We start from the raw sequence: 14611 nt of genomic DNA on the forward strand, positions 1-14611 counted from the left end.
ATATATGAACAAACAAGACAGAGCCCAAGTGAACCACTTAACTTCACACCTTAAGGAACTAGAAAAAGAAGAACAAAGACAACCCAAAACCAGCCAAAGAAAGGAGATAATAAAAATCAGAGCAGAAATAAATGAAATAGAGAACAGTAAAACTATAGAAAAAATTAATAGAACAAAGAGCTGGTTCTTTGAAAAGATCAATAAAATTGACAAACCCTTGGCAAGACTTACCAAGGAAAAAAAGAGAAAGAACTCATATAAACAAAATCCAAAATGAAAGAGGAGAAATCACCACGGACACCATAGATATACAAAGAATTATTGTAGAATACTATGAAAAATTTTATGCCACTAAATTCAACAACCTAGAAGAAATGGATAAATTCTTAGAACAATACAACCTTCCTAGACTGAGTCAAGAAGAAGCAGAAAGCCTAAACAGACCTATCAGTAGAGAAGAAATAGAAAAACCATTAAAAACCTCCCCAAAAATAAAAGTCCAGGCCCTGATGGCTATACCAGCGAATTTTATCAAACATTCAAAGAAGACTTGGTTCCTATTCTACTGAAAGTCTTCCAAAAAATTGAAGAAGAAGCAATACTTCCAAACACATTTTATGAGGCCAACATAACCCTCATACCAAAACCAGGCAAGGATGGCACAAAAAAAGAAAACTACAGACCAATATCTCTAATGAATACAGATGCTAAAATACTAAACAAAATACTAGCAAATCGAATACAACAACATATTAAAATAATAATACATCATGATCAAGTGGGATTCATCCCAGAATCTCAAGGATGGTTCAACATACGTAAAACGGTTAACGTAATACACCATATCAACAAAACAAAGAAGAAAAACCACATGATCTTATCAATAGATGCAGAAAAGGCATTCGATAAAATACAACACAATTTTATGTTTAAGACTCTCAACAAAATGGGTATAGAAGGAAAATATCTCAACATGATAAAGGCCATATATGATAAACCATCAGCTAACATCATATTAAATGGCACTAAACTGAAGGCTTTCCCCCTTAAATCAGGAACAAGACAGGGTTGTCTACTCTCTCCACTGTTATTTAATGTGGTACTAGAGGTTCTAGCCAGAGCAATCAGACAAGACAAAGAAATAAAAGGCATCCATATCGGAAAAGAAGAAGTAGAGGTATCACTTTTTGCAGATGATATGATCCTATACATCGAAAACCCCAAAGAATCCACAAAAAGACTACTAGAAACAATAAGCCAATACAGTAAGGTCGCAGGATACAAAATTAACATACAGAAGTCAATAGCCTTTCTATATGCCAACAATGAAACAGCTGAGAACAAACTCAAAAGAATAATCCCCGTCACAATTGCAACAAAAAAAATAAAATACTTAGGAATAAACATAACAAAGAATGTAAAGGACTTATATAATGAAAACTATAAACCATTGTTAAGAAAAATCGAGAAAGATATAATGAGATGGAAGAATATTCCTTGTTCTTGGTTAGGAAGAATAAATATAATCAAGATGGCTATATTACCCAAAGCAATATACAAATTTGATGCAATTCCCATCAAAATTCCAATGACATTTTTTAAAGAAATAGAGCAAAAAATCATCAGATTTATATGGAACTATAAAAAACCCCGAATAGCCAACGCAATCCTAAAGAAAAAGAATGTAGCTGGGGGCATTACAATACCTGACTTCAAACTACATTATAGGGCCACGACAATCAAAACAGCATGGTATTGGCAGAAAAATAGACACTCAGACCAATGGAACAGAATAAAAAGTCCAGAAATAAAACCACATATATATAGTCAAATAATTTTTGATAAAGGGGCCAATAATACACAATGGAGAAAAGAAAGCCTCTTCAATAAATGGTGCTGGGAAAACTGGAAAGCCACATGCAAAAGAATGAAACTGGACTACAGTTTGTCCCCCTGTACTAAAATTAACTCAAAATGGATCAAAGATCTTAACATAAGACCTGAAACAATAAAGTACATAGAAGAAGACATAGTTACTAAACTCATGGACCTGGGTTTTAAAGAGCATTTTATGTATTTGACTCCAATGGCAAGAGAAGTGAAGGCAAAAATTAATGAATGGGACTACATCAGACTAAGAAGTTTTTGCTCAGCAAGAGAAACTGATAACAAAATAAACAGAAAGCCAACTAAATGGGAAATGATATTTTCAAACAACAGCTCAGATAAGGGCCTAATATCCAAAATATACAAAGAACTCATAAAACTCAACAACAAACAAACAATCCAATAAAAAAATGGGAAGAGGACATGAACAGACACTTCTCCCAGGAGGAAGTACAAATGGCCAACAGATATATGAAAAGATGCTCATCTTCTTTAGTTATTAGAGAAATGCAAATCAAAACTGCAATGAGATACCACCTCACACCTGTTAGATTAGCTATTATTAACAAGACAGGTAATAGCAAATGTTGGAGAGGCTGTAGAGAAAAAGGAACCCTCATTCACTGTTGGTGGGAATGTAAAGTAGTACAACCATTACGGAAGAAAGTATGGTGGTTCCTCAAAAAACTGAAAATAGAACTACCTTATGACCCAGCAATCCCTCTATTGGGTATATATCTCAAAAACTCGGAAACATTGATACATAAGGACACATGCAGCCCCATGTTCATTGCAGCACTGTTCACAGTGGCCAGGACATGGAAACAACCAAAAAGCCCGTCAATAGATGACTGGATAAAGAAGATGTGGCACATATACACTATGGAATACTACTTAGCCATAAGAAATGATGACATCGGATCATTTACAGCAAAATGGTGGGATCTTGATAACATTATACGAAGTGAAATAAATAAATCAGAAAAAAACAGGAACTGCATTATTCCATACGTAGGTGGGACATAAAAGTGAAACTAAGAGACATTGATAAGAGCAAGGGTCCCCAAACTACGGCCCGTGGGCCACATGCGGCCCCCTGAGGCCATTTATCCGGCCCCCACCACACTTCCAGAAGGGACACCTCTTTCATTGGTGGTCAGTGAGAAGAGCATAGTTCCCATTGAAATACTGGTCAGTTTGTTGATTTAAATTTACTTGTTCTTTATTTTAAATGTTATATTTGTTCCCATTTTGTTTTTTTACTTTAAAATAAGATATGTGCAGTGTGCATAGGGATTTGTTCATAGTTTTTTTTATAGTTCGGCCCTCCAATGGTCTGAGGGACAGTGAACTGGCCCCCTGTGTAAAAAGTTTGGGGACCCCTGGATAAGAGTGTGGTAGTTATGGGGGGAGGGGGGAAAGGGAGAGGGAAAGGGGGAGGGGGAGGGTCACAAAGAAAACTAGATAGAAAGTGACAGAGGACAATCTGACTTTGGGTGATGGGTATGCAACATAATTGAAAGACAAGATAACCTGGATTTGTTGATCTTTGAATATATGTAACATGATTTATTGATGTCGCCCCATTAAAAAAATAAAATTATAATTTAAAAAAATTTTTTTCACTTTTTAAATTTTTCTTCATGTCATGCCTAAGAAATGATGGCTGCCCAAATTTTGTATAGATATTCTCCTGTGTTTTCTTTTGCTTTTTTTTTTCCACAGAGACAGAGAGAGTCAGAGAGAGGGATAGACAGGGATGGAGAGAGGTGAGAAGCATCAATCATCAGTTTCTCGTTGCAACACTTTAGTTGTTCATTGATTGCCTTGACCATGGGCCTTCAGCAGACCGAGTAACCCCTTGCTCGAGCCAGCGACCTTGGGTCCAAGCTGGTGAGCTTTTGCTCAAACCAGATGAGCCCACACTCAAGCTGGTGACCTCGGGGTCTCCAACCTGGGTCCTCTGCTTCCTAGTCCGATGCTCTATCCACTGCGCCACCGCCTGGTCAGGCCTCTCCTGTGTTTTCTTCTACAGCTAAAGTGTTAACATTTGTATTTAAATCTGCAATCCATTTAAATGGTGAGAACAGATAGCCTTACCCAATCATAGAGGGTGAGGATTCTGTCTTTCATTAACAATGAATGTTAGCCATAGGTTTTTCAGAAATGTACTTTATAAAATTGAGAAACTTTCCTTTCCGTTGTACTTTGCTGAGATGCTTATCAAAAAAAGATGATAATTTTTCTCAAATGCTTTTTTTTTGCATGTATCTAGATGATTATTTTTCTTTTATTTAGGTAATGATTGGCTTGTAAGTGTTAAATCAACCTTACATCCTGGAATCAACTCCCTTGGTCATGATGTATTACCCTTTTTATATGTTGCAAGAGTAAATTGTTAACATTTCACTATTGCACATGAAGGATATTGATCTTAAGATTTCTATTATAGTACTATCTTTGTCAGGTTTGGGTATCAGGATTTACTGGCTTCATAAAATAAGTTGGAAAAAGTTTCATCTCCCTCTATTTTCAAAAATAGCTAGTATAACCTGACCAGGAGGTGGCACAGTGAATAGAGCATCAGACTGGGATGCTGAAGACCCAGGTTCAAAACCCCGAAGTTGCCTGCTTGAATGTGGGCTCATCTGGCTTGAGCAGAGGTTCACCAGCTTGAGCGAGGCATTGCTGGCTGGAGCGTGGGATCATAGATATGACCCCGTGGTCACTGGCTTGAGCCAAAGGTTGTTGGCTTAAAGCCTAAGGTCACTGGCTTGAGCCCAGGGTCGCTGACTTGAGCAAGGTGTCACTCACTCTTCTGTAGCCCCCTGGTCAAGGCACATATTAGAAAGCAAACACTGGACAACTAAGGAGCTGCAACAAAGAATTGATGCTTCTCATCTCTCTCCCTTTCTGTCTGTCCCCATCTGTCTCTCTCTTTAACTCTCTCTCTCTCTCTCTCTCTGTCCCTGTCAAAAAGAAAAAAGAAATAGAAATAGCTAGTATAAAATTAATATTATTTGTTCCTTAAAAGCTGGGTAGAGCTCACCAGTACAGTCATCTGGGCCTAAGTTTTCTCTACAAAAAGATTTTTATTACATATTCAAATTTTAAATAGATGTAGAACCCTCCAAGTTTTCTATTTTTCTTTTTGTAAGTTTTGGCAATTGGTGACTTTCAAGAAATTTTTCCATTTCTTAAAAGTTGTTAAACATATTGTCATAGAGCTGTTCATAGCATTCCCTTGTTATACTGTTTTAATGTTTATAGTATTGAAGTTATGCCTCCTTTTTAGTCTTAATATTGATCATTTGTGTTTTTATTCTTCTTACCTTTCCATTTGACCAGTATAAGTAGGTTTCATTTATTTTGTTTATCTTTAAAAAAAAAATGAACTATTGGCTTAGTTCATTTTCATTATTGATTGTCTATTTTATTTATTTTCACTCTTATTTCTTTCTTCTATGTATTTCGTATTTAATTTGCTGTAATTTTTCTAACATCTTGTATGAAAATCTTAGATTATTGCTTTTAAACCTATCTTCTTTCCCAATATTTCTTTTAAAGCAATCATATTTTTTCTTCACAGCTCTTGCTGTAGACTACAAATTTTGTTATGTTGTATTCTCATCATCATTTAGTTCCAAATATTTCTCTGTTTTGTGACATTTTTGACCCATAATTTATTTAGGAATGTTGTGCCTAATTTCTAAATATTTAAGATTATTCTTGATCGTTTTTATTATTAATTTTCAATTTACTTCCATTGAAGTCAAACAACATACTCTGTGTCTAATTTTTGAAATCTATTTAAATTTTTTTATAGGCAAGAATATGATCTGTCTTGGTAAATGTTTCAGACACTTGCCGAGAATGTACTGCGCAAGCTATATACAGTGTCCTAGGGTAGATGTCATAGGTCGTGTTTGTTGTCTTATTGATTGTTTTGCCACTTCTTTTACCAGTTAATGAGAAGGTAGTTATTAAAATCTCTAGCTACAATTTTGATTTATGTATTTTTCTTATATTTTAACATATTTTGCTTCATAGAATTTTCATCTCTGTAGAATGTAGACATATTCAGGAGCATTTGTTTTAAACTTACCTTTATATTATAAAATATTCTTCATTATTGCTAACAATATTCTTTATTTAGAAGTCCATTTATTCTTATACAGGCATAGCCACATCACCTTTCTTGAGCTTAACATTTTCACAGTATATCTTTTTCATCATTTTACATTCAATTTGTCAGTGTCTTAAAAAATAATAATAAAAAAACAATTTGTCAGTGTCTTGATATTTTAAATGCATTTCTCATAAACAACATTAAGTTGAATCTTGTGTTTTTATTTAATCTTATTATCTCTGTCTGGTATTTAAAATGTTAATCCACTTAATATATTAGTGAAATTGTTGATTATGTTGAGCTTAAATTTTATCATTTGTGTTTTTTTTCTACCTGTCTGTTTTGATTATTTTTCCTCCTTTCTTATCTCTTTTGGGGTTTATTGAGTATGAGTTAGTAACTTATTTTATCTTTTTTATTAGTTTTTAGCTACAAATATTGATATTTGTATAATGTACCTTACCACAATAAAAATTCCAGTCACTTACCTCTCCTCTTTATGCAGTTATTACATAGTTTACTTTGGGTATGTTATAAGCTTTCACAATACACTTATTATTTTTGCTTTAAATTCTTGAATGTCTTTAAAGGAGAGAAGATAAAAACAATAATCTGTATATATATACATATTTGTCATTTGTGATTCTCCATATTCTTATAGATTCAAATATCTACCTCATATCATTTCCTTTCAGACTCGAAAAAACATCTCAGATTTTTTTTATCTGAAAAATCTTTATTTTTCATAATTGTTGAAGGATATTTTTACTGGTAATTGAATGAATGCTAAAGTGATAGTTTTTCATTTCAACACAAAAAATTACATACTGTTGTGTTTTGCTCTATTATTTTCTAATGAATAATTATGTATCATTCTGATAAACACATATTTTTCTCTGATTTTCAAAAAATTTTTCTCTTCAGCTTTGGGTCTCAGCAGTTGAACTATATTTGCTTGTACGTGGTATTCTTGGTATTTATCATTTTAGGAGTCTAAGCTACTTGGACTTGTGGCTGATGTATTTCACTACATTAAGCAAGTTTTTTAATCTTATTTTTTTTAAAAAAAATTCTATCCCATATTCTCTTTATCCTAGTATTTCAATCACACATATTTCAGTCAGCTTGTTTGTTCCAGATATCAATTCAATTTGGCTCATTTTTTCAATCATCTTTTCTCTGTTCTTCAGTTGGGTTAATTTTCATTTACTTTTCTTAAAATTGATTGGTCCTTTTTTCTGCAGTGTTCAATCTTATAAACATATATTCAATCAATTTCTCCTATTGATACTATATTTTCAGTTCCAAAATTTTAAGTTGGTTGTTTTATACTTCCCACTTGTCTTCCAGGATTCCCTATTTACCCACCTGCTTTTTTATTTTCTTTTTAATTCTTTTTTTTTTTTTTTTTGTATTTCTCTGAAGCTGGAAACCGGGAGAGACAGTCAGACAGACTCCCGCATGCGCCTGACCGGGATCCACCCGGCTCGACCACCAGGGGCGACGCTCTGCCCACCAGGGGGCGATGCTCTGCCCCTCCGGGGCGTCGCTCTGTTGCGACCAGAGCCACTCTAGCACCTGGGGCAGAGGCCAAGGAGCCATCCCCAGCGCCCAGGCCATCTTTGCTCCAATGGAGCCTCAGCTGCGGTAGGGGAAGAGAGAGACAGAGAGGAAGGAGAGGGGGAGGGGTGGAGAAGCAGATGGGCGCTTCTCCTGTATACCCTGGCCGGGAATCGAACCCGGGACTTCTGCACGCCAGGCCGACGCTCTACCACTGAGCCAACCGACCAGGGCCCTTTTTAATTCTTTAATAACTCTATAATAGCTGTTTCTAAATCCCTGTCTCAATGCTAATATACAGGTCACCTAAGGGTTTGCTTCTTTTGACTGTTTTCTCTTTGGTTGATAGTTTATATTTCCCTGCTTCTCTCAATGTCTAGTAAAATTTTATTTTATCCTGAATATTGTGGTTGATACCTTACAGAGATTCTATAGTTTTGTAACTTTCTTCTAAAGAAAGTTTACTGGCAGGCCAGTAAGCTCATGGTGGATCACATCAATCTTAAAGAAAGAATTGTTTTAGGTTTGACAATAGTGGATTTATTTCCATTTTGCATGTAATTCTAGAGTAGAGACCTTAGTCCTGGGCTTACTTATACGGTGTGATTTTTCTGAAGTTTCAGTGAAAGTCTAAGCTACTTACCAAATCCTTCATATTGGCAGGGCTTGAACCTCAAACTCCTTCTTCCCAGCTCCATGAAGCTAATGAAACTTGCACCTTCTCGCTGCTACTGTTTGCCAGGCTTCTTTGATTCTTACTCTGTGCATTTAAAGTTTTGTCATCAGTAAAGAATTTTTGGGAAATCAGAATGCAGAATTTGAGGGTGGTTCATAACTAGTAATATAAAAGCTACATATATCACCACTCTGAATAGGCTAAGTTGTTCTGTAATAAAAAATTTTTAAAAAGAGAAAAATATCAGTTTTCAGTAGCTTAAAAGCAGCAAGATTTATATTCTTAAACTAACACCCAAGCTGGTGACAATTACACACTCTAGAGTTTGGGTTTTATTTTAATGTTTATTTGAAAAAATACAACTGTCATACAAGTCCCTTGATTTTAATCAAATAATTCTGAAGTTGGGTTAATTAGAATAAAATTAGTCAATTTAAAGAAAATATGGAAAAAGAATAACACAATGGATCCCTGGAAATGGACAAAATTTCTGAGGCTGGTATCTAATTCACTGATATATGGCAAATAGTGGTATAAATTATTCTCCTAAATCCAAAGCAAATTTAGGTTAAGGAAAAGAGTTAATTTAAGATGGTTACTTGAATAACAACACATAATTAATTAAATAATATAATCCTTTATTTTAAAAATGATACTTTTAGGTGGTGCATCACTAAGGATGTGTAGTCTTATAAAAATATTGGGTACATTTATAAATATTGAGGGATAATAATAGTAAGAGTTAATATTTGAAATATTATAACTTGGTGCTTTAACCAACACTGCCATTAACATTTCAATGACTTTAAGTTGGTTTGTAGAAACATTGGAACAGGTTATGATTTCTCTACTTTGGATTTCTTAGTGTCTAATTTAAAATTTGTAGAATAAGTCATTATTGTCATATATTTTGAGATTTGCCAATGATAATTAAAAAGAATTCGGGTTCTTCAGTAAGCTCATATAATTTTTTTACTTTGGCCATGAATATTTACTGCTCTTCAGCTCCCCTTCTTGCTGCTTCTTCAATAGCATCCCCTTGCACAACTGATGAAAGATGGCAGAGATCCACATGCCACTCTTGTTTAAATAAAAGTCCCTGACAACCTAAGTCAGTGTTAATGAATCAGAACATTCATAATTGGAAAATAAGCCTGTTTCTCCTTTCCCTGACTTGCTGATATCTCTCATTAGCTGGTGGTTCTGAAAATGTCTGTGATAACCATTTGAAGACAAAGTTAGATGGAGGAATATTCTAATCCTATTGATGGCAGAAGAAAAGAAAATGGAGCTGGGATTTTCTACCCTATTTATAGTGTTTTAATTAAGCTAAAACTTTCTTGTGTCATTTACAAGTAGGAGGAATACATAGGCAGCTGCGTTTTACATACTGAGTGGCTATAAATAGAAGAATTAATATAAAAACGATTAAAAAGCTTTGTGAATAATGGGCGTCTGTTACCTCCTGGAACATTATTATGCTTTTATTAAAGAAAGCCAGTCTGTATAGCAGCTCTTTTGAAATTGAATTTTCTAAGCTAGTAAGATTGACTCCAGAATTCCAAATGGGAGACATATAAAGAAACCTTCTTGTTCATTCTCAATTAAAACTCTCTAAGCACATTTCATAATTATATGTTAATTGTAGGACTTTTTATTTAAAATCTCTCTTTGTCTAGATGCCTATAACCTATCTATTTTTTTGTTCACTGCTATCATTCTCTGACAGCGATCCTCAACAAATATGTGTGGAATAAGCAAAAGAATAAGTTTTTAAAAGGTTGACTACATAAAAGTATTGCAAAACATTGTCTAACATAGCAAATAATATGTAAAAAATATACAAACTTTAACATGTTCAAAAAAGAGAGAGAAATAAAAATAGAATGAAATAACTAATATGCCCACTGTTTATAATGAAAATACTGTTATAAAATTAAGTAAATTTTACAAGGAATTTCTAAACAGACTTTACAAAATTTTAAAAGAAATTCATATAATAGCACTTTGCTGAGTCTTCTCTTACCACAACATATGTGCCAAATACTGTATCAGAGTTATGGGTGGGATGCACATACCTGTAAAACCTGGTACTTGAGTCCAAAGGAGCTGGTGTTCCAGGAGAAAAAGCTGTAAAGTCCTCAAACACCATATGGTATGAATTTAAAAGATGGAATGATGCTAGAATCACAATGAGAGATACTGAGTTGTGTGGCTGACAGAGAGGGCCATTTTTCCCCCATGCTCCCCAGCTGCTCCACTTTTCCCAGGTTGGGTCCACTCTCACCTCCCTGCAGTATCAGCCTGGAGAGTAACACCAACCCCCCCCCCCTGCTGACTTCTGAAGGACCTGCCCTACCAGGATTGCAGATCTCTCTAATTCACAGAATAAAATACAGAGGCAGTGAAAATGGGAAGACAAAGAAACATGCCCAAATGAAAGAACAGGAGAAATCTTCAGAAAAAGCACTAAATGAAATGGAGGCAAGAAATCTACAATATACAGATGTTGTAGAATAGTTATAAGGATGCTCAAGGAACTTACTGAGAACTTCAATAGCACCAGTCAGAAATGAAGAATACAATATCTGAAATGAAGAAGACACTAGAAGGAATCAACAATAGGTTAGATGAAGGAGAGGATTGAATCAGCAATTTGGAAGGCAACATAGCAGAAAAACCCAAGATGATCAAGAAAAAGAGAATTTTTAGAAGTAAGAATAGCTTTAGGAACCCCTGAGACAACATTTTCATAACAACATCAGCATCTTACGGGTACTAGAAGGAAAAGAGAGAGAACAAGGGATTGAGAACTTCTTTGAAAAAATAATGACTAAAATCTTCCTTAACCTGAAGAAGGAAAAAGATACACAGCATAAGCAGTGCAGAGAGTGCCAAACAAGATGAACTCAAAGAGGCCCACACCAAAACACATCATAATTAAAATGGCAAATGTTAAAGAGAAAGAAAGACTCTTAAAAGCAGCAAAAGAAACTTACCTATGAGGAAGCTTCCATAAGACTGCTAGCTAATTTCTCAACAGAAATTTTTCAGGCCAGAATGGACTCTTACAAAATATTCAAAGTGATGAAAGCAAGGACCTACAACCAAGACTACTCAATCCAGCAAAGATATCATTTAGAATCAGAGAAAAGATAAAGAGTTTCCCAGACAAGAAAAAGCTTATCAACACTAAACCAGTATTATGAGAAATGTTAATGGTTAATGGGACTTCCTTAATAAGGGAGAAAAGAGAGAGAGAGATAAAAAATGTGAATAATAAAATGGCAATAAATGCATAAGTATGAACAATCACTTTAAATTCAAATGGTTTAAATGTTCCAATCATAAGATATAGGGCAGCCTGAACTGTGGTGGCACAGTGGATAAAGCTTTGACCTGGAATGCTGAGGTCACGGGTTTGTAACTTTGAGCTTGCCTGATCAAGGCACAGATGGGAAGCAACTACTGCAAGTTGATGCTTCCCACTTCTCCCCTCTCTTTCTCTCTCTTTCTCTCTCTCTCTCTCTCTCTCTCTCTCTCTCTCAAAAACAAAAAAAATATATATAGGGCAGCTGAATGAATAAGAAAACAATACCCTTACATATGCTGTCTATAAGAGACCCCGCTCAGAATGAAAACACACATAAACTAAAAGTGAAGGGATCAAAACAAATATTTCATATTAATCAAAATAGGGCTTGACTTTGTGGGGGACAACATGGCAACCTTTGTGCTGGGCTTGCTGCTGCGGACCTTCCAGCAGATGGTTCCTTCATCAGCTTCAGGTCAACTTTGAGGTTACAACGTAGGCTGGAAAATGTTATGTGATGTGAAGAGACAGAAAATGGCCCATGAATGTACAGATGAGAAGCTACAGATTAATTCATGCAGCAAGAATATTATTTTGCCAATAGGCCTTCAGGAAGTGGCTACTGCAGAAGTTGCTGCCCTGCCCAATGATAGCTGTCCACTGGTTAGAATCAGAAATCAGTGTGTCATGACATCCCATCCATGTGATGTGAAGCAGCGTGAGAGCCTTAGTCACATTGTCTTCCATCATGTTAGCTGACCATGGGCAACTGTCTGGTGTCTAGTAAGCAATGTGGTAATCAGCTCCAGAATCTACTGAGCTTGTACAGAAACCAGTTCTGACAGAACTTTTCTAATAGACAAAAATCTACTTTTAATAGGCATCCATTTTAGGAGTCTAGTCTACCTAGTGTTCAGTTAAATTACTTTTGAATTTTCAGTGAAGAAATGTGGCTGTTTCATTCTGTCAGTGAATTATCTTTTCTGTTGGACCAAATTAAACATACTGCTCCCATGCAAGATGCAGAGTAATAAATAGTTTCTGTGAAAAAAATACCACAGTAGCAATACTTATATCAGACAAATGGACATCAAAATAAAGGCTATAACAAGAGACAAAAAAGATCATTACATAATGATAAAGGAATTGATTCAACAAGAGCAAATAACCCTTGTAAACATTTATGTACCCAACATAGAGCACATAAATATACAAAGCAAATATTGATGGAAATAAAAGAAAATATCAATAGTAATACAGTCATATTAGGAATATTTACTGTCCCATTGACATCAATGGCTAGATCTTCCAGACAAATAATCAACAAGTAAACAGAAGCCATAAATTACACATTCGACCAGATGGACTTAATATTAAGCATTTTATCCCCAAACTGCTAAAAAAAAAATTCTTTTCAAGTGATCATAGAATATTTGCTAGGACAGATCATACAGTAGACCATAAAACAGATTTTAATAATTTTAAAAGACTGAAATCATTTTCAGCACCTTCTCCAATCACAATGGTATGAACCTAGAAATCACTTACAAGAAAAAAACTAAAAAACACCTGGAAGCTAATTAATGTGTCACTAAACAATAAATGGGTTAACAATAAGATCAAGGAGAGAATCAAAAGATACCTTGAGACAAATGAAAATTAAAACACAACTACCCTAAATCTATGGGGTACAATAAAAGAAGTCCTAGGAGGAAAAGTCATAGCAATATAGGCCTACCACAAGAAACAAGAAAAAATTTGAAGTAAAAAATCTAACCTGGCTGGTTGGCTCAGTGGTAGAGCATCGGCCTGGCATGTAGATGTCCCAGGTTCGATTCCCAGACAGGCCACACAGGAGAAGCACCCATCTGCTTCTCCACCCCTCCCCCTCTCCTTTCTCTCTATCCCTCTCTTCCCTTCCTGTATCCAAGGCTCCATTTGAGCAAAGTTGGCCTGGGTGCTGAGGATGGACCCATGGCCTCTGCCTCAGGCACTGGCAGGGCTCTGGTTGTGGTTGCCACAGAGCAATGTCCCAGATGAACAGAGTATCACCCCCTGGTGGGCTTGCCAGGTGGATCCTGGCTGGGCGCATGTGGGAGTCTGTCTCTCTGCCTCCCCACTTCTCACTTCAGTAAAATACAGAAAAAAAAAATCTAACCTGGCCCCAGCCAGCTGCTCAGTGGCAGAGCATTGACCTGGTGTGTGGAAGCCCAGAGTTTGATTCATGGTCAGGGCACACAGAAGAAGTGACCATCTGCTTCTTCACCCCTTCCCCTCCCTCCTTCTCTTCTCCTCCCTTTCTTCACTTCCCATTGTCATGGCTCAAACAGTTCAAACAAAATTGTCCAGGGCACTGAGGATGGCTATATGGCCTTGCCTCAGGCGCTAAAATAGCTCAGTTGCCTAGCAACAGAGCAGCAACCCAGATGGGCAGATCATCGCCTGGTAAGGGGACTCCTCGGTGGATCCTGGTCAGGCACATGTGGGAGTCTCTCTTTGCCTCCCCGCCTCTCACTTAATTAAAAAAAATCTAACCTTACAACTAAAGGAACTAGGAAAAAATAACAAATGTACCCAAAAATAAGTGAAGGAAAGAAATAATTAAAATCAAGGTGGAAATAAAATAGAATCTAAAAAAGAACAATATAAAAGATCAATGAAATGAAGAACTGGTTCTTTGAAAAGATAAACAAAACCTATACACCTTTAACCAGACTCCTCAAGAAAAAAAGAGAAAGGACACAAATAAATAAAATCAGAAATGAGAGAGGAGAAAGAAAAACACCACAGAAATACAAAGGAGTATAAGAAAACATTATGAATAACTATATGCCATCAAATTGGACAATCTGGAAGAAATGGATAAATTTCTAGAAACATGCAATCTTCCAAAACTAAATTAGGAAGAATCAGAAAATCTAAATAGACTGATTACAACTAATGAATTTTAAGCAGTAGTCAAAAGCATCCAACAAACAAAAGTCTGGATCTGATGGCTTCACAGGTGAATTTTACCAAACATTCAAAGAAGAACTAATACCTGTCC

The 14611-nt window shown here is 35.6% G+C and overlaps 1 pseudogene; it reads left to right on the top strand.

The window, feature by feature from the left end:
• The first annotated feature begins 11973 nt into the window (after positions 1-11973).
• On the top strand, positions 11974-12349 carry LOC136397695 (small ribosomal subunit protein uS14m pseudogene; annotated as a pseudogene).
• The last annotated feature ends 2262 nt before the right edge of the window (positions 12350-14611 follow it).

This window comes from Saccopteryx leptura, chromosome 3 (assembly GCF_036850995.1).
Source record: "Saccopteryx leptura isolate mSacLep1 chromosome 3, mSacLep1_pri_phased_curated, whole genome shotgun sequence".
Lineage (NCBI taxonomy): Eukaryota > Metazoa > Chordata > Mammalia > Chiroptera > Emballonuridae > Saccopteryx > Saccopteryx leptura.